The sequence below is a fragment of the Hyperolius riggenbachi genome, chromosome 5 (assembly GCF_040937935.1).
Source record: "Hyperolius riggenbachi isolate aHypRig1 chromosome 5, aHypRig1.pri, whole genome shotgun sequence".
Taxonomy (NCBI): Eukaryota; Metazoa; Chordata; class Amphibia; order Anura; family Hyperoliidae; genus Hyperolius; species Hyperolius riggenbachi.
In genome coordinates this window covers 138,150,047-138,174,554 of record NC_090650.1, presented here as the reverse complement: position 1 = coordinate 138,174,554, position 24,508 = coordinate 138,150,047, and the positions used below count along the sequence as shown (strand labels likewise).

The 24,508-nt window shown below is 41.5% G+C and overlaps 1 protein-coding gene across 6 annotated transcripts in view; it reads left to right on the top strand.

Moving 5' to 3' along the window:
• TRAK1 (trafficking kinesin protein 1) overlaps positions 1-24,508 on the top strand; it is a 318,154-nt gene that overhangs the window by 51,460 nt on the left and 242,186 nt on the right. For 5 of the 6 annotated variants that reach the window (XM_068236310.1, XM_068236308.1, XM_068236307.1 and 2 more), the window contains exon 2: positions 1,537-1,593. The gene's annotated coding sequence lies outside the window, so the exon portion shown is untranslated. Of the gene's footprint in view, positions 1-1,536; positions 1,594-8,400; positions 8,497-24,508 lie in introns of those variants that run through there. The other variant, XM_068236312.1, reaches the window with a different exon arrangement.

The window sequence follows — 24,508 nt, the reverse complement described above, 5'->3', positions numbered from 1 at the left end:
ACATAACTACACTGGTTCTTGAAAGTTTGTCAACGCTTTAAAGTGTTCTATAATTTTATACAAATGTGACTTAAAACATCATCTGATTTTCAAACAAAAATTCTGGAAGCAGATGAAGAAAACATTAAACATTATATTTGCACATGCATTTATTGAAAAAAGGATCCAATAATATATTTGTGTGTGGCAAAAGCTGTGTTTCGTATTTGGTGCAACTTTGGTGTGCAACAATAATTGCAACCACTGGTCATTCTCGAGTGCACTTGCACGCTTCTGCGCATTTTTCAGCAACACATTGTTGTAGACTGCCAAATCCAAAAAATAAACAGATCTGCGCAAGTGTGCTCAAATGTTTGCAGCAACTCCCAATGCTACTGAATGAGTGATTAAAAAATAGAAGCTTTTTCCTATTTTGCACTTATTGTATTTATTTCCATGTAAGCAAGCTGAAATAAGTAGTGCCATTCTGCAGTGTGTTAAGCTGAGGGGACTGCTCCCCCCCCCCCAGCAATTCTTCCAATTCACTTAACACCCCCCCCCCCCCTGTGTTTTAACAGTGTTGTATAATAAGTTTGTCTCCATGGGAATAAATGCATTTCTTGTTTCTTGGTGGGGTGATTAAATGATTGTGCTTTAACCAGAAATGTAGACAACACCCATAACACTGACACAGTTTACAAACCAGGGCACACATATATACTAGTTACATATGACAAATTTAAAAAATTGCATTTAAATCTTAAACCTAAATCTACATATTTTTTTTCTTCTTCTTGTAATATTAACCCATCTTTCCTTTAGACCACTTGCTGTGCTCAGGTTAGATTAAAGTACATCTGTACTGAGAAGGGATATGGAGGCTGACACATTTATTTTATTTCTAACAATGCAATTTGCTTGTCTGACCTGCTGATTTTCTGCCTATAGTGCTTTTAGTCACAAACCTTGCAAAGCATGCAGATCAGATGTGTTTCTGACTGGATTAGCCACACGCTTGTTTCAGGTGTGTGGGCCAACCGCTGTCTAGAGGCCACCTCCCTCCCTTATAAAGTCCCCTGGTGTCTAATGTCCCCTCCCTGCTCTATACCATTTCCTTGTGTATACTGACCCCCTCTCTCCCCTATACAGTTCCCTGGTGTCTAGTGCTTTTTCCCTCCCTCCTTCATATGGCTTCCTTGGTGAACTAGGGCTTCACCTCCAGTATACCTTCCCTGGTGGTCTAGAGTGGGCCAAACATAATGTGAAGTGGGGAAAGCACTTGCAGGTCAAATGTGATGGTTCTGCAGGCTAGATTTGCCCTGTGGGCCAGAGTTTGACATGTGTGTCTTAAACTGAGAATAAGATGTATGAGTGGACTCCATGAAAGGTTTAATCTACCATTATTACTACACATACAATTAATTATCTCATAAGTTAATTTTCAGTTCAGGTTTGATTAAGGCATATATCAGCAATATTTAGCTTCAAACATTTATGTTGCTTCAATTATTTACAGTCCACCAGAGTGACAATATTTTTTAACTCTTTATTTTTAAGGTATCAACTAACATTTGACGGGATCAAGTTGTGGACATCCTGGTTCTGCTTGTTTTTGTAAGTACAGATGATAATAAAACAGTGTGCTAAAAATGTTCATGTTTTCCTTGTTTTGTTTGTTGGTTTTGTTTATCATTTTGATAGTGTTGAGTGGAGAAGTGTTAGATCATTGTCCAAGTTTACTGGTAATTGTTTTTGGTTCCCTCTCCTTATAAGGATAACCTACACTTTTGCCTAATGAATGCATGAAAGCCAGGTAGCTTTCATGGAGCCAGGAATATTTAAGTTCTGATTGAAATGCCAACTTGTTACCAAGGAAGGCCATTATTGGATGACAGAGCACAAGCAGTGATTATCTCGCCTCCCAGCTGAGTCTAATGCTGTGTGTTCTCCTCTCTACCTCCTGCTTGCTCTGGTACCCAGCATCTCTTACTATATGTCAGGTGAGGTGAAGAAGACTGGCACTAGAGGGCGCAGGAGGCAGAGTGGATAGAGGCGCAGTGCTGGACTCCAGCTGGAAAGTTATGTACGCACGGATTCTGCTTTGGGGAGCTCTGCAAGGCTGAAGGAGCACAGAAGGGGGGAAGAGGTAGCGCAGGGGGACAGCAGGGTGGCGCACAGTGGGACACGATGTGCACAGAGGAAAAGTTGAGGCACAGGGGGGCATAGGTGGCACAAAGTAGGCCCAGGAGACAAAGGTGGAACAGTATTCTGACTTGAGAACAGATTCAGGTTAAGAACTAACCCACAGTCCCCATCATTCGTTAATCAGGACTATATGCTGTGGTGCTGAAGTCCAGAGCTGCAAGATCATACCAACTATCCACTAGTCTGTTTCACTTTTTTTTTTTTAACCTATTTTGGTTCCTGGATGTAGAAACTACGTCCAGGAACCATGCACGCTACTGCGCGCTCCCGAGGCCGATCGCGCACGTGCACGCGCACTCCCGGCCCGCGGTTCGTTAGCCAGGCAATCAGTGAATCGGGCTATGGTGCCCGGTCACTGATTCCTCTTCCCTGCTGAAAAAGCGACAGCTTCTCTCGGAAGCTGCGCCTTTTCTGGCTGTTCCCTCCTGGATGCGTCACTCTAAGCGTGTGTTACGCTTAGAGTGACGTCATGTAAACAAACGTATGGCCGCCATCTTGTGGCCAAAAAGTTAAACTACAACTAAAAGTGAAAAAAATTTAAATTAACACACAATTACATTAAAAAAATATGGTTTACATCCCACCCTCCCAAAAATACCCAAATAAAATGTTTAATATAAAAACAAAAACAAAAAACATTACAATAAAAAAAAAACATGTAAATATTTACCTAAGGGTCTAAACTTTTTAAATATCAATGTAAAGATGAAATATTTCTATATTTTATTTTAAACTTGTAAATAGTGATAGATGCAAAACGGAAAAAATGCACCTTTATTTCGAAATAAAATATTGTCGCCATACATTGTGATAGGTAACAAGAAAGAAAGTGAGAGATCGAGAGCCCCCAATAGTGCGTTATCGTTTTTATGACTAGCATAAAATGTAAAGCAATGTGATTATACTCACAAGTCTGGGTTGCCAGTAGGGGCAACCACTTCAATCGCAGTCGAGGAGATTAGACCTGTCCTCGCTCAGGTTAAGAAGTCGCTCTCCGTAGAAGAAAAAAAGGGGGGGGGGGGGGTGTCAACACCCATCCACCAGGTGGATCAATGTGTAATCAATATATGGAGGCGCCAGAAGAGTAAAAAGGTCAAATTTAAAATGATAAAATGGTGGGTGGCATTGGTGGACTTGCTCACTCAACAAGAAGCACAAGCACTGATTAAGTATAATATAGTATAGAAATAATTTAATTATTACTCCTCATAGAGAACAAAAATATTTGCAACGCGTTTCACGGATCCCAAGTCCGCTTCCTCAGGCAAAGAAAAATATATACACAGGTAGGAGCAACAGTGTAGCTGTGCAGACACGAGTGGCGCCTCCGCTGCTCCTGCCTGTGTATATATTTTTCTTTGCCTGAGGAAGCGGACTTGGGATCCGTGAAACGCGTTGCAAATATTTTTGTTCTCTATGAGGAGTAATAATTAAATTATTTCTATACTATATTATACTTAAAGAGGAACTGTAAACAGAAAAAAAAAACAAAAAAAAACGGACTCCTAGAGAGTGATGAGACGAACCATTTTTACTCCTGGCAGAGTAACGGTTTTTTTTTTTCTTCCTTCCAGCAGTTGTAACTGTTATACTAGGCTGTAACCCCTTTTTCTTCTTTAACTGACTGATGTCATCTGAAGGCGCCCAATGTATGTGTGGAAGAAGTTCAGAACTAGCTGAAGGAGGCTAAAATTTGTTTGTTTATATATACAAACGAAATTGAATGGTTGTTGTAAAGCAGTTTTAGTAAGTAAAAGGGTAAATGTATGGAAAAAAGGGTGATTTATTGTAATGGGCTGGGCCCTTTTCCACTGGCTGTGATTTTGACTGATTGCGAGAGCACCACGATGTACATATAAATCGCAGTGCTCATTTCCCACTAGTGCTCCCATTTTTTCCCAGAATGCAGTTGTCGCCTTGCGTGATTCTCATTGCAATCGTGCTCCAATCCCAACAGTGCAAATGAGGCAAGTGGATAAAGCAGCATGTGCGATCACAAATGCAGCGCAGTTGCGATCGCGCTTGTAATGGAAAAGGGCCCATGGAGGAGAAAGCAAAATGAAAGCAGATCAGGTCTGTTTCTACACAGTTAGTATCAAGTTTCAGCATAGCGTCAAAGTGCTCATACACTTATGATTTTCTCATTGGCAGTATTTTCTGGTGGTCTAGTGCCTAGGTTCTCAACATGCGGTACACGTACCCCAGGGGGTACTGCTGATGGGTCCAGGGGGTACTCGGGCTAGATATACTTAACCAAGAATAACAAATTTAGAGATTTAGAAAATTATAATTCTTATTTAAACAACATCAAATTAGTATTTTAGCTAATTAAAAGCAATAATAAATGCTTGCACATTGTTTAGAACCAATTATCATGTACTATGATTAAATATATATTTGTCAAGGGGTACTTGTGATCATGTTTACTATGCTAGGGGGTACTCGATGAGTACAGGGTTTTAAAAGGGGTACACACTAATACAATGTTGAGAAACACTGGTCTAGTGGTTCCCCTTCAAAGTCTTCCCTTGCAGTCTAGTGGTCTCCTATCCTTTACTAGAGTATTCCCTCAAACCCTGGTTTTCTCTCAGTATTCCTCCAGTCATCCTGTGCCCACGCTGTCAGTCCGCGATCCTCTCGTCAGCTGTATCGGCCTCCAATAAACTGTATGCATGGCTCCAGGCCAGGCGCCACATCACGTTCCTGTGCACGGCAGCGTTCTGCACATGCGCAGTACAGAACACATGTGCAGTACTGAAAAATCATTACTATCAGAATGCATGCAGCCCAGGGCCAAGCATGTGTAGTACCTCGTGACCGGCCACAACTAACCAACTTTGAGAAGGGTCACTGATGCTGACTGGAGGGTCGTGGAAGAACAGCGCGGGCACAGGATGACTTCAGGGTGCTGCAAGAAGCCCCATAAAAAAATTAAACTGAGTTTTGTTTTTGACTTAAAGGGAACCTGAAGCGAGTAAAATTATTTAAAATAAACACATGCGTAGCTGCAAATTAATATTACATACTTATCTCACTATCAGTTCTTCTCAGAGGCTCACCATTTTCTTCTTACAGTGATCCCTTCCAGTTCTGACAATATTTTGTCAGAACTGAAATAAACCAGTTGCTGTCAGTTATATATCAGCAGCTGTCAGTTACTACTGAATGTGCAAGGTAATGTCCATGTTTCCCTATGGCTCAAGTGGGTGATATTACAATTTAACAGTGTGCTGACCAGGAAGCTGTTAGGGGGTAATGGCCATCTTTAAAATTAAGGATGAATTCCATTGATCACAGTGGATGAATGGGATGCAGGAGTGGAGAAAGAGATTGAGCTGTAGACTACACAGGAGGCAAGTATGACCAGTGTATGGTTATTTTGACTTTTTATTTTTATTTCAGGTTCTCTTTAAAGTGTACCAGAGACGAGTAAGTATAAAAAATGTATACATACATGGGGCTTCCTCCAGCATCCTCCCCCCCATCTTCCTCCGCCTTCTTGTTTTTCCATTAACAGTCCTGCTAGCTCAGTGAGTCGGGGCGCACTGCGCATGCAAACAAGAAGGCAGAGGAAGACGGCATGGAAGTGATCAGTGCAGAGGGGCTAGAGGAAGCCCCAGGTATGTATAAATCTTTTATACTTACTGGCTTTACAGTGTACCTGAGACGATAGTCGTGTTAGGCTTTATACTTAACTGGGGCTTCCTCCAGCCCCCTTGAGGCCGCTCAATCCCTCACCTTCTCCCCTGGGCCACTCCTGGACAGCCCGATACTCTAGCTGAGTTGTGCTTCACTGCGCATGTGTGGCCCGGCCGTGCTCCCCCATGGCAGACAGAGATTGCTTCCGGGTACGAGGGAGCAAGTGCTGCTGGTGAAACGGGGGACAGGAGTGGCCAGGTGAGATGGCGAGGGATGAAGTGGCCTCAACAAGGCAGGAGAAAGCCCCAGATAAGTATAAAACAGGCTTCCTTAAAGCTTCCCATTAACCCCCTATATATATATAGATAGATAGATAGATATACACCCATTACACCTAGGGAGCATTATTTGACCACTGGAGCTCCCCCCTCTCTACATGACCATCATGTACCTGCAAGCCCCTCTCCCCCCCCTGAAGGCTGCAGCATCTCTCTCCCTCCTCCTTGCAAAACGCAGGCTATACTCCCTGTATACCTTGTCCAGTGTTGTGTCGCTCCACTCTGCAGCATAGTACACAGTTCACAGTTCAGTACACTGACTGAGCGGCTCTGATGACAGCTGAAGAATTAAGCAGAGGGAAGCGACGCACAACACTGGGCAAGGTATACAGTGTATATATTACACTCTGCTAGCAGGAGGGGCAAGGTGATGCAGCCTTCAGGGAGAGGCTGGGAGATGAGACGACCAGAGGAATTCCTGCTGACCACCGGAGCACGAAGAGATCTCGGAGAAGTGAGAGCCACACTCACGGCCAGCCCCTGCTATCTCTGTACACTTCTCCCTCTGCAGTGTGCACGAAGTGTCCTGCGGAGATGACGTGAGCTTTTTTTTTTTTTTTTTTTTTTTTTTTTTTTCACAACTGTTACTTCCCAGATGGCTGTTCGTCCTAGGCTCAATTAATATGCAGCCGCGGACCAACTTTATTAGGTGGGCGGGGCTTATACCTTAACACTCTATTTAATGTGTTTTTTGGCTTCTTCTTCCTGGAAAGACTTGGTTTCCCCCCATAAAGTGGATGTCAGCTTCATGCTGGCGATGAGTTGAATATGTGGTTACAGTTCCTCTTTAATCAGTGCTTGTGCTTCTTGTTGAGTTAGCAAGTCCACCATTGCCACCCACCATTTTATCATTTTAAATTTGACCTTTTTACTCTTCTGGCGCCTCCATATATTGATTATACATTGTGATAGGGACATAATTTTAACGGTGTAATAACCGGGACATATGGGCAAATACAATACGTGAGTTTTAATTATGGAGGCATGTATTATTTTAAAACTATAATGGCTGAAAACTGAGAAATAATGATTTTTTTTCAGTTTTTTTTTCTTATTCTTCCGGTTAAAATGCATTTACAGTAAAGTGGCTCTTAGCAAAAAGTAACCCCCAAAGAAAGCCTAATTGGTGGCGGAAAAAACAAGATATAGATCAGTTCATTGTGATAAGTAGTGATAAAGTTATAGGCTAATGAATGGGAGGTGAACATTGCTCAAGTGAAAATGACGGAACGCGAATGGGTTAACGTTTGGAGAAATTCTGCCTTCAACCTAAATAGACACAATTGTCAGCATGTAAACATAATGCTGCAGGTCTAGAAAGTCAAAGCAGGCCTTTTACTGAAATGGAAAAATTATTTTATACTTTTTTCTGCTCCACTGTATCCAATACTTTTTGAATAGTTTGTAAGGAGATTTTATTTTTATTTTTTATGTGCAAACTCATGCTCTCCCAGCAAGGAAAATCTTTCTAGCAAATGGAAAACACTAGTAATTGATCAGATACCCGACTGCTAAATTATAACAGTTGTTGACTAATTGATTTGCAGTTGGTGGCTTTCACTTGCTGACATGATTTCTTATTCCTGGGTTAGGTTAGATTTGCATGCCAGGAGAGCTCACCATTTATCACAATTTCTGAGCTGCTGATCCTGAACCAGTATGCAGATCAGGTGAATGAATTGCACTAGCTGCATAGTATTTACCATGTATGAGGTGGAGTTTGGTGTATTACTCCAACAAGGATACTTTGATGCTTCTAGTCTGCTAACTTTCTCCCAACTATAGACACACATTTTACCATGTTTGATCCAGACACCAGCAAAGTCAAAAAGACCAATTTGACAATCCTAACGTGTGTTAGTGTGTGTCTTTCTGTATCTGTCTCTATGAATATGTTTTTTGTTGAGTAGCATCATCTCATGGCACTTTTTTCTTTGCATAATGACATTCTTGAACATCCTTCTGTTTTACAGTTGGGGCATATTATTCCACAGAAAATCATCTTTCCTGTTTGACACCTAATGAATGTCTTTTGTTTTAAAATGGTGTTTGGCCAGCAGATAGGCCGGCATGGCTGCATGCTCCATCCAGCACGCTTCTGTCCCTCTCACTTTACACAAGGAGGCTCTATTTATAGCAGCTCGCATAGAGCTTGGGAGGGAGACCCAATGATTCTAGCTGCACTCTGAGAAATATTCCAAGAGCTACTCCCACACAAGCTTCTGACAGTCAAGGTCACATGTAAGGGTGGTCTGGCCCTGCCCTCCCATTGGAAGCATTCTGCTCGGACAGCCTGGGCTAAAGGAGACTCACTTAAGACTTTGCACTTGTGCTGGTGAGCAATACCATCATAACGATCATAAAAGAACCCTTTTAAACATGCTGCTTGTTCTCTCCTCATTACTAATATACATCATGCTTCGTGTCTGTTCTGCTTTTGGCCTAATCGCAGTTTGTTAAAGTGGTTGTGAAATGGTTACTGGTCAATAATAATTTCTGGCTGATTATAGAGGTTCTCCTGTCATGAAAGAACGCTGCATCTGCTGTGTCTTCCCTTCACCCCTGCATTGTAAGGTGTGTGGTAACTGGAGGTCACCCTGTAGCACCGCATTATTACAGTGATGAACAGGCAAATCTTAGGAAGGGGGGAAAAAGCAGGAGAGTCTAGCAGAGATGTTCTATGGAACACGTGTGTGGAAACCCATGCAGTCATTATATAGTAGCTGTAAAGGGTTAATAACCAGTGCTGCCCTTCAGAATCTTCTGTCTGCTCTGCTTACCATTTCGTTCCATTCAATAACTCTGTGATAATGTCAGCATAAGGCTCATCATTTGCTGTTAATTACTTGTAAGATATTTTAAAGTGAACCTGAAGTGAAAATAAACAGAGATAATGAATTCTATGTGTAGTACGGGTGATAAATAGAACTTTTATAGTAATAGAAAGGTTGCATATTTTAGTTTTGTAGCTATTTTTAGCTTAGTGAAAATAAACTTATGATATGATTTGTATGTGTAGTACAGCTAAGAAATAGAAAATTAGTAGCAAAGAAAAGTCTCATATTGTTTCAAGTACAGGAAGAATTAAGAAACGTCACTTGTTATCTATGCAAAAGAGCTTCTCTGAGCTCTTACTCGGCTACAGTGCTGTTTTCTGAAGCACTTATACATCAAAGAAATAGTAAGACACAGATTCAGATAAGGTTTTTCTGCAGGGACATTCAGAGTCATTAGCTCTGATCTGTTTCATAGTTTAAAATACTGAGTGTGGTTTGTAAATTGCATATTTGACAGAATGATGGAATGTTGTAAATCTATATAACTGAAAATAAAAACAAGAGTCTCTTTTTTTTCTTTGCTACTAAAGTTCTATTAATTATCCGTACTACTCATACACTTTAGTGTCACATTAAGATTTAATCAGACTGCCATAATGGTAGTTTAGAATCCATACTCTGCATTTTAAGCTGAAAAAGCAGACATAATGACCTTTTGAACTCCTGCACTAAAACCTTATCTGTCTGCTCCATTTTAGCTTCTTTTTACTTTTCAGGAAACCTGTCTGAATTTGCCAAGCTTTATTTAAACTCTCTGTACTGGAAAACAGATCGACTTCAGCACCTTTCTTAGTAGGGCTGGTACTATATGTGTATCTGCTTATCCCACCATATCACTTCAGGTACATGTTAGTAAGAAAAACGCTGGTAAAGCTGCTTTCTGAAGTGTATATGATACATTTTTCATTTGGTGTTTGTAAAAGATTTTCCTTTTGTGTAACTTTATTTCTATTCTGCTTTCTATAGACCTTTTTTTAATTAATACAGACACATGATTAAAGATATGCCTACAGAAATGTGTCATGTGAGTTATCAGGTACACCTTGGGTCTAAACATAGCATGTACTTGACATAATGTAATTGACTTAGTATTTTTCATGATACCTCTGTAACTTTAATTTGCTTTTGGATATTTGAAAACACCCACCTAGCTAATAAATAATCAGACAGGATCCTGCTTGAATGTTTACATGGTTTTGTAGAGTGGGAGTGGTAGCCACATGACAAGCCAGACCTAATGATTTGGCTTCCCTGTCTTGTATGTGCTAGTATTAAATACATAGGCTTTGCAGGAGTGGTACTGGATGCGGTAAGATTTAGCTTGATGTGGTTTGTTATTATGTTACTTTAGTACAGGTAGAGTGTACAGTGTCCTGAACATAGGGAATACAGTATGGGACTCAAAGAGACTCCGTAACAAAAATTGCATCCTGTTTTTTATCATCCTACAAGTTCCAAAACCTATTCTAATGTGTTCTAGTTTACTGCAGCACTTTCTACTATGACAGTCTCTGTAATAAATCAATGTATCTTTCCCCTGTCAGACTTGTCGGCCTGTGTCTGGAAGGCTGCCAAGTTCTTCAGTGTTGTGGTTCTGTGATGCATCTCCCCCTTCCAGGCCCCTCTCTGCACACTGCCTGTGTATTATTTAGATTAGAGCAGCTTCTCTCTGCTCTATTATCTTTTACAAGCTGGATAAATCATCCTCTGAGCTGGCTGGGCTTTCACATACTTAGGAATTACAGACAAGGGCAAAGCTGTTTGCAGGAAGAAACGAGCAGCCTGAAACTTCAATGCATGAGAACAGGGGGAAAGAAACACACAAATGATCTCTTGAGATTCAAAAGGAAGGGTGTATACAGCCTGCTTGTGTATGGATGTATTTTCTATGTGTGGACATACTGTACATCAACCTACTTCCTGTTTTGGTGGCCATTTTGTTTGTTTATAAACAAACTTTTTAAAACTGTTTTTAACCACTTTTAATGCGGCGAAGAGCGTCGAAATTGTGACAGAGGGTATTAGGAGATGTCCCCTAACGCACTGGTATGTTTACTTTTTTGTGCGATTTTAACAATACAGATTCTCTTTAAAGCGGATCCAAGATGAAACACTAACTATAACAAGTATCTTGTCTATATATCTTATCTAAAGTTTAGATAGTTTACACAGCATATCTAGCTGCAATCCGCTTTAATAGAATATGATTGATTATTCCTGTGATACAATGACAGCAGCCATGTTGTTTGTAAACATTACACAGAAGCAGGCTTATCTGTATCTTGAGCAAAAAAACCTAATCCCCCTTCCTCCTCCCCTCTGCCTCTCAAATCTCTGGCTAGTAATACCTCCCCCTCCTCTTGCCCAGACTAAGCACCCATGAGCCCTTGCTACTGCCAAGGCTCTCTGAAAACCTGTGGGTGTGGCTTCTTTAGTTTATAGGGAATTAGAGTATTAAAACAAAAACAAAAAAGTATTTGGCTTGAGGAATGCCCTATAAACCATAGGAAAGGAACACAATTATGCAATGACTAAAAGTTCATCTCGGATCCACTTTAAACCTTTTCCCTGATGTGTTTCTTTAAAATTATGTGCGCTACTTTTTTTTCTTCCCCCAGAATAATGCAGAGCTGTGCAGAAAGTCATTCAAATTTAACTGATCCAGGATTTGCTCTCCCCTTGCAGGGTCAGCTCTTCTAACATGGAGTGGCGATGTAATGCCGACATCCTGCTCTGGGTCCCGATCACATGATATGGCATGACCGGGACCCAAACGGAGGATGTCAGCATTACAGAGCCAATCTCCTCTTCCACCACTAAGTGCCGCTGTAATGCCGACATCCTCCTTCGGGTCCTGGTCAGCTATCCTATCATGTGATCGGGACCCAGAGGAGGATAGTTTCTCTTCTTTTACGCAGCGGCGTTGTAATCCTTACAACGCCGCTGCGTAAAAGAAGAAGAGAAACGATCCTGCAAGGAAGGAGTGAAGCCTTCATCTGGATCAGGTAAATATGAAACGCTTCCTGCCACGCTGCATTGGGAAGCCCACGTTTTCACGGCTGAGCCTGAGATGGCCCTGCTCAAAGTTATCTAAAACAAGAAAACTCGGGCAGGCTAGTTAAAGGGCTAATATAGGGCTACACATACAAAGTTGGAAGTAAATGATTGCGTGTCTACTCATGCTATCTAGGTCTAGAAGAAGGAAAAATTATATTAAGCATCATCCATTTATTTATTTTTTTATTTAACGGGGCTTTTCTTATAGCTACCTATGGTACTGGGTCACCAGTGCTATCTGGTTATTCTGTAGTACTGGTCCAAGCCCTATCCCATAGAGCCATATCAATCCATGTTGTGCACTAATGAGAACCTAAAATTCTAGGCGCAGCCCAATGTAGTATCCCTGTATGCTGGATTGGTGTGGCTCTGTAAAATTAATCATCTATAGGCTCATTTTACACCAATGGTTCCGGTTGTAGTTACAGAGCTGCAGCCACTAGGGCGCGCTCTATAGGCAGTAGCAGTGTTGGGGAGTCTTGCCCAAGGTCTCCTACTGATAAGGTGCTGGCTTACTGAGCAGGCAGAGCCGATAACCCTGGTCTCCTGTGTCAGAGGCAGAGCCCTTAAGCAACACACTATCCAACATAAAGAGATAGTTTGCATACTTGGGAGTAATGCATCATGGGAAACGGTACTTGCTCACTTAAAGGACACCTGAAGTGAGGGAGATTTGGAGGCTGCCATATTTATTTTCTTTTCAATAATACTAGTTGCTTGGCTGTCCTTCTGATCCTCTGCCTCGAATACTATAAGTCATAGACCCTGAACAAGCATGCAGCAGATAAGGTGTTTGAGACATTTTTGTCAAATCTTGACAAGATTAGTTAGCTGCATGCTTTCTTTTTTTTCCCCTGGTGTGATTCAGACCCTAATGCAGCCAAATAGATTAGCAGGGCTGCCAGGCAACTGGTATTTAAAAGAAAATAAATGACAACTTCCATGTACTTCTTGCTTCAGGTTTCCTTTAAAGCTGAATTATTGTGAATACCTTCTGTGTTAAGAGGCATAATTCTGTTCATCCTTCCTATGTCTAGCTGTCTTTTATTGCTAGTGCACAGTCTAATGCTAGGTGCACACTATGAGATTGTTTGGCAGATTTAATGTCAGATTGATTATTTCCAACATATCCGATTTCCGATTTTTTTGCGTTCACTTCTTTCAGAAACCGATTGCAAAACAATCGAAAATCAGATCAGACATGTTGGAAATAATCGATCTGACAGAAAATCTGCTGAAAATCTGTGTGTACCTAGCATCACCTTACACCACCAATATCAGTGCCCTAAGAAGTCGAGTGAGTGGGCTGTCTGTATCGGCATGAGCAACTGTGTGTCCTCTTTCTCCTCTATGCAGTAGAGAAACTCAGCTGAGGCAAAGCCTCTCCCTCAGCCTAGTGGTGAGACAATACACACTATTATCTTTGATAAAATCATTGCACTCTCTCCTTCTCTAGTCATGCTTTCACTTTCTGAGCTGCAATGCAGTAGAGTCTGGTTGACTTGCAGTGCAGCCTCCCCTCTGGCTTGAAGACAGATAAAGTTTCATGCTGCTCTTATATTTAACACCCCAGTCAACAAACCAAACATTTTTCTGCGTATGTGTATGCACTCAGATGCACAGGCTGGTTCTTCTTAATCCAATGTTAAATATGTCTGTGCTTTAGGCTGCAGTCTTCAGACCAGTTTAGTCTGTGCCTTTCCCTTTGCAGTATAAACAGCGTGGATGATGGATTCAATGTGGGAACAGCAGCCGCACCAACAGTGTATTCTGGTGCTTCTGGTCATGTGATCACAATTTCAGGACGTTAATTTTATCTTTGAATTCTTCTACAGTTAAAAATACTATTTCAGAACTCTTTTACTAGGCCATGCTAGATGATATTTGGATGCCTTCCAGGTGATGGTCATTAATATTTTTATATTTCCACCTGAAGTGACCTGCATCAACCCTGACAGAATAAGGGCAGTTAGTTAACAATATTCTGTGAAATGTTCTGGTTGTTTTGTTTTTTTCCAACAAACCTAATGCTGGGCATACACTGCTCGATTTTGCCGCTCTATTCCTGTTAAAGGAAAATTAACTTACACATGAGACATTCTCCATTGGTGCCAAAAACGTAGAAATCTTTATTCACTTGGCCAAGGACTTTTCTCAGCCAGCATATAGAGTCTGCAACTAACACAGGCCCTGCGCAGCAGTAGAAAAGTGACCTTCTCCTGGCGTGCAGGGACCTTTTTAAAGCATAATTAATATGATAAAATATTCCTCCTTTTGGGCAGTCCTTTCTGGTAAAAGTCCAACCAGCATGTTCAGTTCTCCCTTTGGGTGGGGTCGCTTGACTCCTCTCTGTCCTGAAAGTCAGCCTCTCAAGGAGGTCCCCTGAAGCAATGTTCTTTTAGTTTTGTTTCCTTCAAAGTCACCCCCACCTTCAGAAAACTGGCTCAGGCTGCTTCTTCCAAATTGTTTCTTTTGTGCCTATTACTCCATGACACTGAGGGGGAAGGGAGGTGTTCTGGAATTTCACTGAAAAGGACATAGGAAACTGTGCACAGTAAATGGTTCAAAAACATATATAACATATATTCAGTGATATTGTGATAACTCTTAGGGTAATAATAATTCCATTACTTAAAGTGCCACTCTAACACACTAGTCTGATTCTGTGCATGTGGTCCTTATAGCCACATAAGAATATAAAGGATATATATATAAAGATTAATTATAAATCTACACAATTCTTTCCACATTCCGCACCCGATCGTTATCCGCACTCGATTCTGCAGACGATTCTCTTATCTTCCGCTTGTTTTTCTTATCTTTTCCCATTGTCCTCCATGCAGAATCGAGCGTGGAAATGATCGGACGGGAGATCGGACATGTCGGAAATTATCTATCGAGCCATCTAAATGGCTCAGAATCGAGCTGTGTATTTCCAGCATTAAGCTTCACCTAAATCTACACACCTATTTACTCAGTGTCACTCTGTTTCTTAGAAACTGTGTAGAAGCCTGGAGGAGTCGGCAGGATCAGGACATGTGCCTGTCTGCCAATAGTGTGCTGCTGTGGAGAAGATGAGATTACACTTTGCATTCCAAATGAACAGCCTGCTTGGTTCTTCATTAGAGTGAAACTCAGGGCTTGTAAGCAAAACAACCTTCTTTAGATTATTATTATAGCAAGCCTGATTGGAGATTCTCACTTACCTCTACTCTACAGAAACTGGTATGAGTTATTCCAGGTATAAGACTATACAGGTAGCTGAGGATTCTGGGAAATGCTACAAAACACCTCAGCAGCATGGTGTTTCTATACTTTATTGTTCTGGACTAGTTAATATGAAGTTACTGATGCAAAGCTGGTAGCCTGGTCCATACACTATTTTATCTTGGCGGCTCTTCAGTTTCTGCAGTGAAGCGCGGCCTTTCAATCTCCTCTGTTCATCAAGAATTTATGAAGGGCAGATCTAAATGTCTAGCTGATGATATGATGACTGTATTCCAGTTCTTAGTGTTGATTTATATGATACAAATAAAATGCATCACAGACGTGAGATGACAGTTGTTCATCCTGGCAGAATGGTTGGTATGGAAAACTCACTTCTGTAGGTGTAAAACAGAAGTTCACTTTCTTAAAGCAGCCGGGTTAGCCATACTATGCCAGGGAAAAAACACATATATAAGTAGATAAATACTTGATCTACTTACATAACAGATGTATTGTACTGTACATGTTTTGATTTCAGTGCATTTTATATAGTAAATGAAGAGAATTCTGTTCCTGGTGGGAACCATGTCTTTTCCCCACAGTTGGAGGCTAAATACTGATGTCCTTTCCTCCCTTAACCTTTTTTTTCTTTTCTCCTCCAATCGCTGAGTCACCTCAGCCTTGCTTGTAAACATGAGTGAGCAAAGGATCATGTTTCAGCTAGACAGCTTCAAACTGCATTCTGCTCAGCCAATCAGTGAGAAGCAGGAAGGTGGGAGGGGAGATGACAAGCCTCCCTTCTCTCACTGTCTTTGGCGATGGCACAGAAAATAGCCCGGGGGACTGAGAGACTATAATAACAGCAGAGAGAATCCTGAATAGATTGGAGAGCTTGTGCTGCAGGGTGAGATTTCTGGCAGCATTTTAGACACACTGTAGTGTTTAAATAGAATTTGGTTTTGTGGCTGACAATCCCACTGATATTTGCGATTATTCAGGTTGGAGTAAGCATATTATGTCCCACACAATGCATCACTGCTGAATATGCAGATTATTTCTTTGTTGTCACTGAAAGCTAAACACACCTCCAGAGCCGCTGGAATGCAAAGATGAGTCATGCAGGCCTGGAAAACTTTGCTTATACCAGTTATATCCTCACTCATAACATGGTGCCAACAGTGTCAACCGTGTCTTTTGGTGCCAACAGTGTCTGTCTGCTTCTCACCTTGACCTCTCCAAATAACTCATGCAGAGAGTTCTAGAGTTCCTAATGTCGTGCTTTCTCCCAGGTCCCTCTGTACCACCTCCACCACCGTCCCCCTTTGTGCCTCCTTCTGTCCTAGTGATTATTGCAATGTGCTAATTTAGATTTTGCAATTTCGCTTCTACATAATTATGATTTTGTAATGTAATTGGTTTTACATAATCCAAGCAAACAAAAATGTGTATGCAAAGGTCAGAAATCTCTATATAGCATAATGTTCTGTAGCAAAATGTCATTTTACTGGGTTTAAACATTTTTTTCTTTGTAGTTTTGGAGAAAATCCAATTTAAATTGAAATTCAAGTTTGTTTTTTTGTTGTTGTTTTTTTTATGACTTGTTCCTATTTCCGTGCTGTTCACATTGGTTGGTTGTCCAGGACTGCCTGTATTAAAGCTCAACACACACCATACAATCTTGGTTGTACAGATTTACCAAATCTATGTAGTATAAGGGCCAACAGATTGAAAATACCTTGAGTGAGTGATTGGATAAGCTCTTATACTACATGAAAGTGGTAAGATTGAACAACCAAGATTGTATGGTGTGTGGTGAGCCTAAGTCTGATGAAAGCTTATTGGCTAGAAGCTTACTCTTTTACTTTTAAGTTGGCCAATAAATGGTATTATCCTGATTCAAATCTTCCCGCTTTTATTTAATCTAGAAGAGTTCTTGCTGATTTATATCCCCTGGCACTGGAACATTGAGTCTTTATGAGCAGCCAGAGTGGGAGGGATTGAATGGTTAGAATGGGATTTTGAAATTACGCTTGAATTAAATGGCCTGTTGATTAGGTTATGCATTATAGATCAGACCACTTGCTTCTGTTGAATATCCAATGGACTGTGGCCAAACTGTAACAGCTCTTTCTGCCAAGTCTATTACCTTGTAGCGATTCCTAAATAGCATAACATATTCTGCTTAGTTTGAAAGTTTGTATTTGGCCTGCAGACTCACAAGCCCATTGAAATGTGGGTGTCTGGCCAACTTAAGCATATGTTCCAACATTTAAATGCCATCCATGTAGTAGGTCAGCCTTCTGCTTTGCTCATGGTGATCCCACAGTAGAAAAGTAAGCTCATATGCACTATAAATGGGCTGATTCAGTACAGCAGTGGACAAGTGCAAGATATAGTGCAGCAACCATTCTTCAGTGATATAGTTATGTGACATACAAAACTTTATATTTTTGCTTTGGGTTAAAGAGAAACCATGACCAAGAATTGAACTTTATCCCAATCAGTAGCTAATACCCCCTTTTACATGAGAAATCTATTCCTTTTCACAAACTGATAATCAGGGGGCTCTGTATGGCTAATATTGTGGTGAAACTACTCCCACGGGAAACTGTGAGGGCCATGGTCCTGACAGTTTCCTGTCTGTGAACCTTGTTGCATTGAGGGAAATAGCTGTTTACAGCTGTTTCCAACTGCCAAAAAAAGCAAGCAGCAGCTACTTCCAGTGACATCACCTGCCAGCAGTAAAAATGTCACCATGGGATAAATGTCAGAATGTAAATCAGGGAGAGGAAAGCTTTTACAATGGGCAAACACTGGCTAAATCATTTATACATAATTACTGTAAAAGTCAAGCACTGTTTATTACATTATTTTCCCTGGGGTTCCTCTTTAATGCAGTTTTACATCATCACCCTTTGTGCTGCATTATCAAGTTAACCGAAAAGTTTCGATGATGATGTTGTCATGTAGCAATGAACAGGAAAACAATTCTATGTGTGAAGAAGTTTGCTTGGGCAAACGTGACCTGTGTCTGAAAGAATCAGCTGTGGGGCTTCTTAATCCAACAGTTAAAGCAATACTCTAGGACAGGGCTTTTCAACCTTTTCACTAACTGTACCACTTCTTTCCCCTGAAAATTGTCAAGTACCACCAGTGTGCCTGCGCAGTCGAGCGAACCCGGTCTGGCTCGGTTGCATCTGCCGGTGCCTGAGCAGAGAGCTGTTACTGTGCATGCACGAATGCCTACAAGCCCTGACAAGGAGATCTTTGGGGGATCCTAGCACTGGATTCCCTCTACTGAGTTGGAATGGGAAAGCCTCTTTATGATCCAGAGGCTTCCCCCTCCGCTCTGGACATAACCCCTAGGGGCACTGTTTTTTTTTCCTTACAGGTACACTTACAGCTTTTGTTACAGGTACAGCTGCCGGATTACCGCAGGATCTGAGGTACACTCAGATCAGCGGTAACCTGGCAGCAGTGAAGAGACAGCCAGGGGAACTGTGCACAGTGTTGGTGCGTATACTTCAAATACATGTGAGCAGTGATGTCACTTCCTGTATTTGAAGTATATGTGCCATCAATGTGCACCGTTCGCCTGACTGATCTGAGGTCTGAAGTATTCAGGGCAACACAGTAAGGAGCATGTAAAGGGGACTGAACTCTGGGGAAACAGAAACAGGACCAGGACAAGTGGTAGGCAAACCTGTCGTGTACCACCTGGTCAACAGCACAGTACCACTGGTGGTACGCGTACCACAGGTTGAAAAGCCCTGCTCTAGGAGGGTCGGGGGAAATGAGTTGAACTTACCCGGGGCTTCTAATGGTCCCCCACAGACATCCTGTGCCCGTGCTGCTCCTCACCGATGCTCCGCTGATGTCACCAGGCGCATACTGCGCAGGCCCAGTATGGTCTGTGCCTGCACAGTAGGCTCCTGGTGACATCAGCGGGTGCGAGGACATGGCAACGCAGGCACAGTGGTTTTCAGACTTTAAAATCCAGAAGTGAACCGGAGGCGGGGCCGGAGCATCGGTGAGTGATTGCGCGGGCCCAGGATGTCTGCTGCGGACCATTAGAAGCCCCGGGTAAGTTCAACTCATTTTCCCCCGACCACCCTACAGTACTCCTTTTAAATATGATTATTCTGAGAATGCAGGCTACTCCATATTCTTAGAAAGCAATCTATGAACAGTTGTATCATTTGCAGCAGTTGTTTCCCCCAGAAAGTGGTAGTAGGCTATAATGTTTTGGCCAAAGCATAGAGCCCTGATTTTTTTTCTTTTAAGAAGAAAAGCCGGTGACTAGAACAAAAGAGAGAAAAAACCCACAGTTTTTATAATTGGTTTCACTTTCTGTTTTAATCTTTAATTTTGCAAGTGAACTGTGCTAATCTCCTAGTAAGTAGTGATTATGTCAGGCCAGTATGTAGCCGAAGGCTGTATGTTTATGCTGCTGTATTGCCTTTTGACATCACAACACGTGGCTCTTATTCAATTCACTTTTCCTCCTTCGTTTTCTTCGAAGAGATTTTTCATCTTGTGTTTTAAGCTATGAGATCGTACCAAAAGTAAGTGGAAATGTACAGTCAAAATTATTTTAGTATCTTCTTGCTTGCTGGTGTAACGCAGGATGGCAGCCACATTGTTCCTCGTTCATGCCATATGGCGTGATCTCGCAAGGAGCGAGATATGGAGGGAACGATTGCTCGCTCGAGTGTGCGTTCACTGCAGTTAACACAGGGGTCACTGCGATCAGCATGCCAGCTGCGATTGGAGCTGGCAGGCTGATTTCAAGACAAACAAAATAATAATTACTGTATGTGTACAGCACTACGATCTAGATCAGTGCCATACAGAGGACAGCCCCGTCACTTAACTCTCCCTCCGAACGGGTCAAAATCGAATCCCTATCATAGGCTGATGCCTATGTATGTGTAGTGTATGTATCGCAGTCTAGGGCTAATTTGGGGGGGGGGGGGGGGGGGATAAAATATTTTTTTTTTTAATAAAATAAAACCCTAAAGATAGCAGCAGCAAGCAGAGACCACCAAAAGAAAGCTCCATTAGTGCGAAGAAAAGGTAAAATTTATTTGGGTGCTAAGTTGTATGAACGAGCAATAAACCATTAAAGCTGTGAAATGCAGAATTGTAAAAAATGGCCTGGTCACTAGGAGGGTTTAAACCTCTGGTCCTCAAGAGGTTAAAAATGCATTTTATTGATAAATTGTAAAATTTAATCTAGGAATAATTTAGGAGAAACAGTGAATTGAATAAGTTCCATGATATTACCTAGAACCCATGTTAATAGGTTGGTAAGTGAGGCATTACTGGTAGGGGGGTTCAATGAGTTGCAGTATTATGCAAATTCTGTACGCAGATTCATGAAATTCATCCAAGGTGGGATTCCATTGGCCTATTTTCAATCTGCATTATAAATTTCACGAAAAATTTTAGATAATCCTGCTTCAGATCAGACTTATTTGCATTTCATTGACCATCCCTAACTGCTTGATGCTCAGAGGATAGAGTGAGTGGTATAAAAATATATATAAATACAAACTCTCACACTCGTGTCATCTTGGAGGGCCCACTACAGCATTTTTGGGTGTGATTTGCACTTTCAAGGAATCCCTGGCGATTCCCAAAGCACTAGACTAATGAAAGTCTTTGCTACCCTGATTGTGATTTGCATAATGCCAATCCTGGTGCCTGCAGGATTATCAGACCGATTCCATTCATAGAACGCAGGCTTCAAAATAATATTCCTTAACATTACACTTTTTAGTGGCAAAATTGATTTCTGGTGGGCCCCAGCCCCTTTGTCTGATCTGTTTCTGTAACTTTAATGACATTGCGTATTGACAGTGACATCTAAAATATATCTTGAACATTCCTTAAAGAGACTCCGTAACAAAAATTGCATCCTGTTCTTTATCATCCTACAAGTTTCAAAAGCTATTCTAATTTGTTCTGGCTTACTGCAGCACTTTCTACTATCACAGTCTCTGTAATAAATCAATGTATCTTTCCCCTGTCAGACTTGTCAGCCTGTGTCTGGAAGGCTGCCAAGTTCTTCAGTGTCGTGGTTCTGCTATGAACTCCCCCTTCCAGGCCCCTCTATGCACACTGCCTGTGTATTATTTAGATTAGGGCAGCTTCTCTCTTCTCTCATCTTTTACAAGCTGGATAAATCGTCCTCTGAGCTGGCTGGGCTTTCACATACTGAGGAATTACAGACAAAGGCAAAGCTGTTTGCAGGAAGAAACGAGCAGCCTGAAACTTCAATGAGAACTGCAGGGGGAAAGAAACACACAAATGATCTCTTGAGATTCAAAAGGAAGGGTGTATACAGCCTGCTTGTGTATGGATGTATTTTCTATGTGTGGACATACTGTACATCAACCTACTTCCTGTTTTGGTGGCCATTTTGTTTGTTTATAAACAAACTTTTAAAAACTGTTTTTAATCACTTTTAATGCGGCGGGGAGCGCCGAAATTGTGGCAGAGGGTAATAGATGTCCCCTAACGCACTGGTATGTTTACTTTTGTGCGATTTTAATACAGATTCTCTTTAACCTCCTTGCCGGTTATCCCGAGCTCAGCTCGGGGTAACCTGCGCAGGAGGATATCTCAGGCCCCGCTGGGCCAATTTGCATAATTTTTTTTTTTGTTACAAGCAGCTAGCACTTTGCTAGCTGCTTGTAACTTCCGATTGCCGCCGATCCGCCGCGCCGAGTCGCTCCCCCCGCCCCAGAGCCCTGCGCTACCTGGCCAATCAGTGCCAGGCAGCGCTGAGGGGCGGATCGGGATTCCCTATGACGTCCCGACGTCCATGACGTCTGTGACGTCATCCCGCCCCGTCGCCATGGCGACCGGGGAAGCCCTGCAGGAAATCCCGTTCTCAACGGGATTTCCTGCATACTCTGATCGCCGAAGGCGATCGGAGTGGGTGGGGGGATGCCGCCGCTCAGCGGCTATCATGTAGCGAGCCCTGGGCTCGCTACATGATTTAAAAAAAACATTTCTTTAAAAAGTGCGGCGCTGCCTCCTTGCCGGATTTTTTAGACCGGCAAGGAGGTTAAACTGGAAGTTATTGTTTATTCAGTACATATATTTGACTTGAATTCTGTTAATAAAAATGTTATACATACTAAATGAAAGCTACAGTAGCTTTATTTCATTTGTCACTCACTTGTGTCGTTTCCTCTAGGTGGATAATCTTCTAGTTAGACCGGTTTTTGTATTAAAAACAGACCTTCCATAAAGGTCATTGTTGAGTCCTAAAGAAAGCGCCAATGCAAATCTTATTTTTGAACTGCTTAACCTGTTAACTATTAGTGTTATGTTTTCTGTAATTGTTAAATGTTTCAGAATTTCTTGTTAGTTTATTTTTTTTTCCCGATCATAAATGACTATTTAAAGCAAACCTGCCTGGAGTGTGTGTAAGGAGGAGTACAGATGGATCTGGTGTTAACATTGTATAAATTGTGAGATGATTTTTGACAGGAGGTTTTATATAAATGTTGTTTGACCTGAAAGGACTTGATTGACAGGCACTGTCAGCTTGTTTGCTCATGGCAGGAGCAAGCTGTAAGGTTTGGTTGTAGTTTAATTTGTATTAAAGTGGATCCGAGATGAAAAACTAACTATGACATGTAACTTGTCTATATATCTTATCTAAAGTTTAGATAGTTTACACAGCAAATCTAGCTGCAAGCAGCTTTAATAGAATATGATTATTTTTTCCTGTGATACAATGACCAACCATGTTGTTTGTAAACATTACACAGAGGAAGGCTTATCTGCATCTAGAGCAAAAAAACCTAATCCCCCTCCTCCCCTCTGCCTCTGAAATCTCTGGCTAGTAATACCTCCTGCCCAGACTGAGCTCCCATGAGCCCTTGCTACTGTCTGAAAGTGCCTTGGCTCTCTGAAAACCTGTGGGTGTGGCTTGTTTAGTTTATAGGGAATTAGAGTATTAAAACAAAAACAAAAAAGTATAATGCCCTATAAACAATAGGAAAGGAACACAATTATGCAATGTGTAAAAGTTTATCTCGGATCCACTTTAAACTGGTTAACGTGAACATAAAATGAGTTAATACAACTCTGTATCTATAACCTATAAAAATTAGACTTAATCTTAAATTAGACTTTCCTAGAATCCCATAGCCTTAATTTGATTTTAAAGTTGTGTTATGGTCAAAATATCCACTCTACTCCAATATGTTTCTAGCATTAAAATTTACATAAACATTTATTTGTCAGGGCTCTCTTCCTGCTGTAAAATGCTATCGCAATCACAATTGTACTGCAATGCGACGCGTTTCAAGCTAATTTCCACTAATGCGATTAGTATAGAGTAGTATAGATCAGCATAGAGCGCTCAATCGCACCCAGGGCCGGATTTGTATCTTTTACCGTGCAAGGCCAATTGCCCTCAGCCCCCCACACGCCTCATTTACATCTGTCCCCTCTACTGTCTTTCTAACACAGACAAACAAACACAATGCCCTCAATTCACTAAGATCATGCTAGAGATAATAAGGCAAGAGAAAACTTACCTCCACACGTGAGAGAGTTATCTTACCTCTTCATTCCTTAAGTTACCTCTCCTGTAGTTAATTTACCTCCTCTGTAGTTATTTTCACATGCAGCTAATTAACAGCCTGTCTTTAACTCTGGAGTTATTTTAAGGATTGGAGAGTTAATTTAAAGACAGAAGAGTTAACTTTAGGCTTGCCTGAGGTAAAATGTTTCCTGAATACTACATGCCTTATCACCATGGTAACAACTCTAGAACTGTTATTAAAGACAGGAGATAAGTTTAGTGAATTGAAGCCAATGCCCCCTTCTGCCACCCTGTGCTTTATTTGTTCCTCATACTCTCCATCTATCCCCCTTTGCGCCTCTTAATCTCTCCCAGTGCCCCTTTTTGCCTCCCTTTCTCCCCTATGGCCCTATTTACCTCCCCCCTCTGCCTCCTCCTCACCAACTGTCCTCCTCTGTGCCCCCCCCCCCACCCCACCACTTTGCCTCTATCTCCTCTCTATCGGTCCCTCTCTCTCCCTGTTTGACACACACACACACACACACACACACACACACACACACACACACACACACACACACACACACACACACTCTAAAAAAATTAGCATATTGTGATAAAGTTCATTATTTTCTGTAATGTACTGATAAACATTAGACTTTCATATATTTTAGATTCAAAAACACACAACTGAAGTA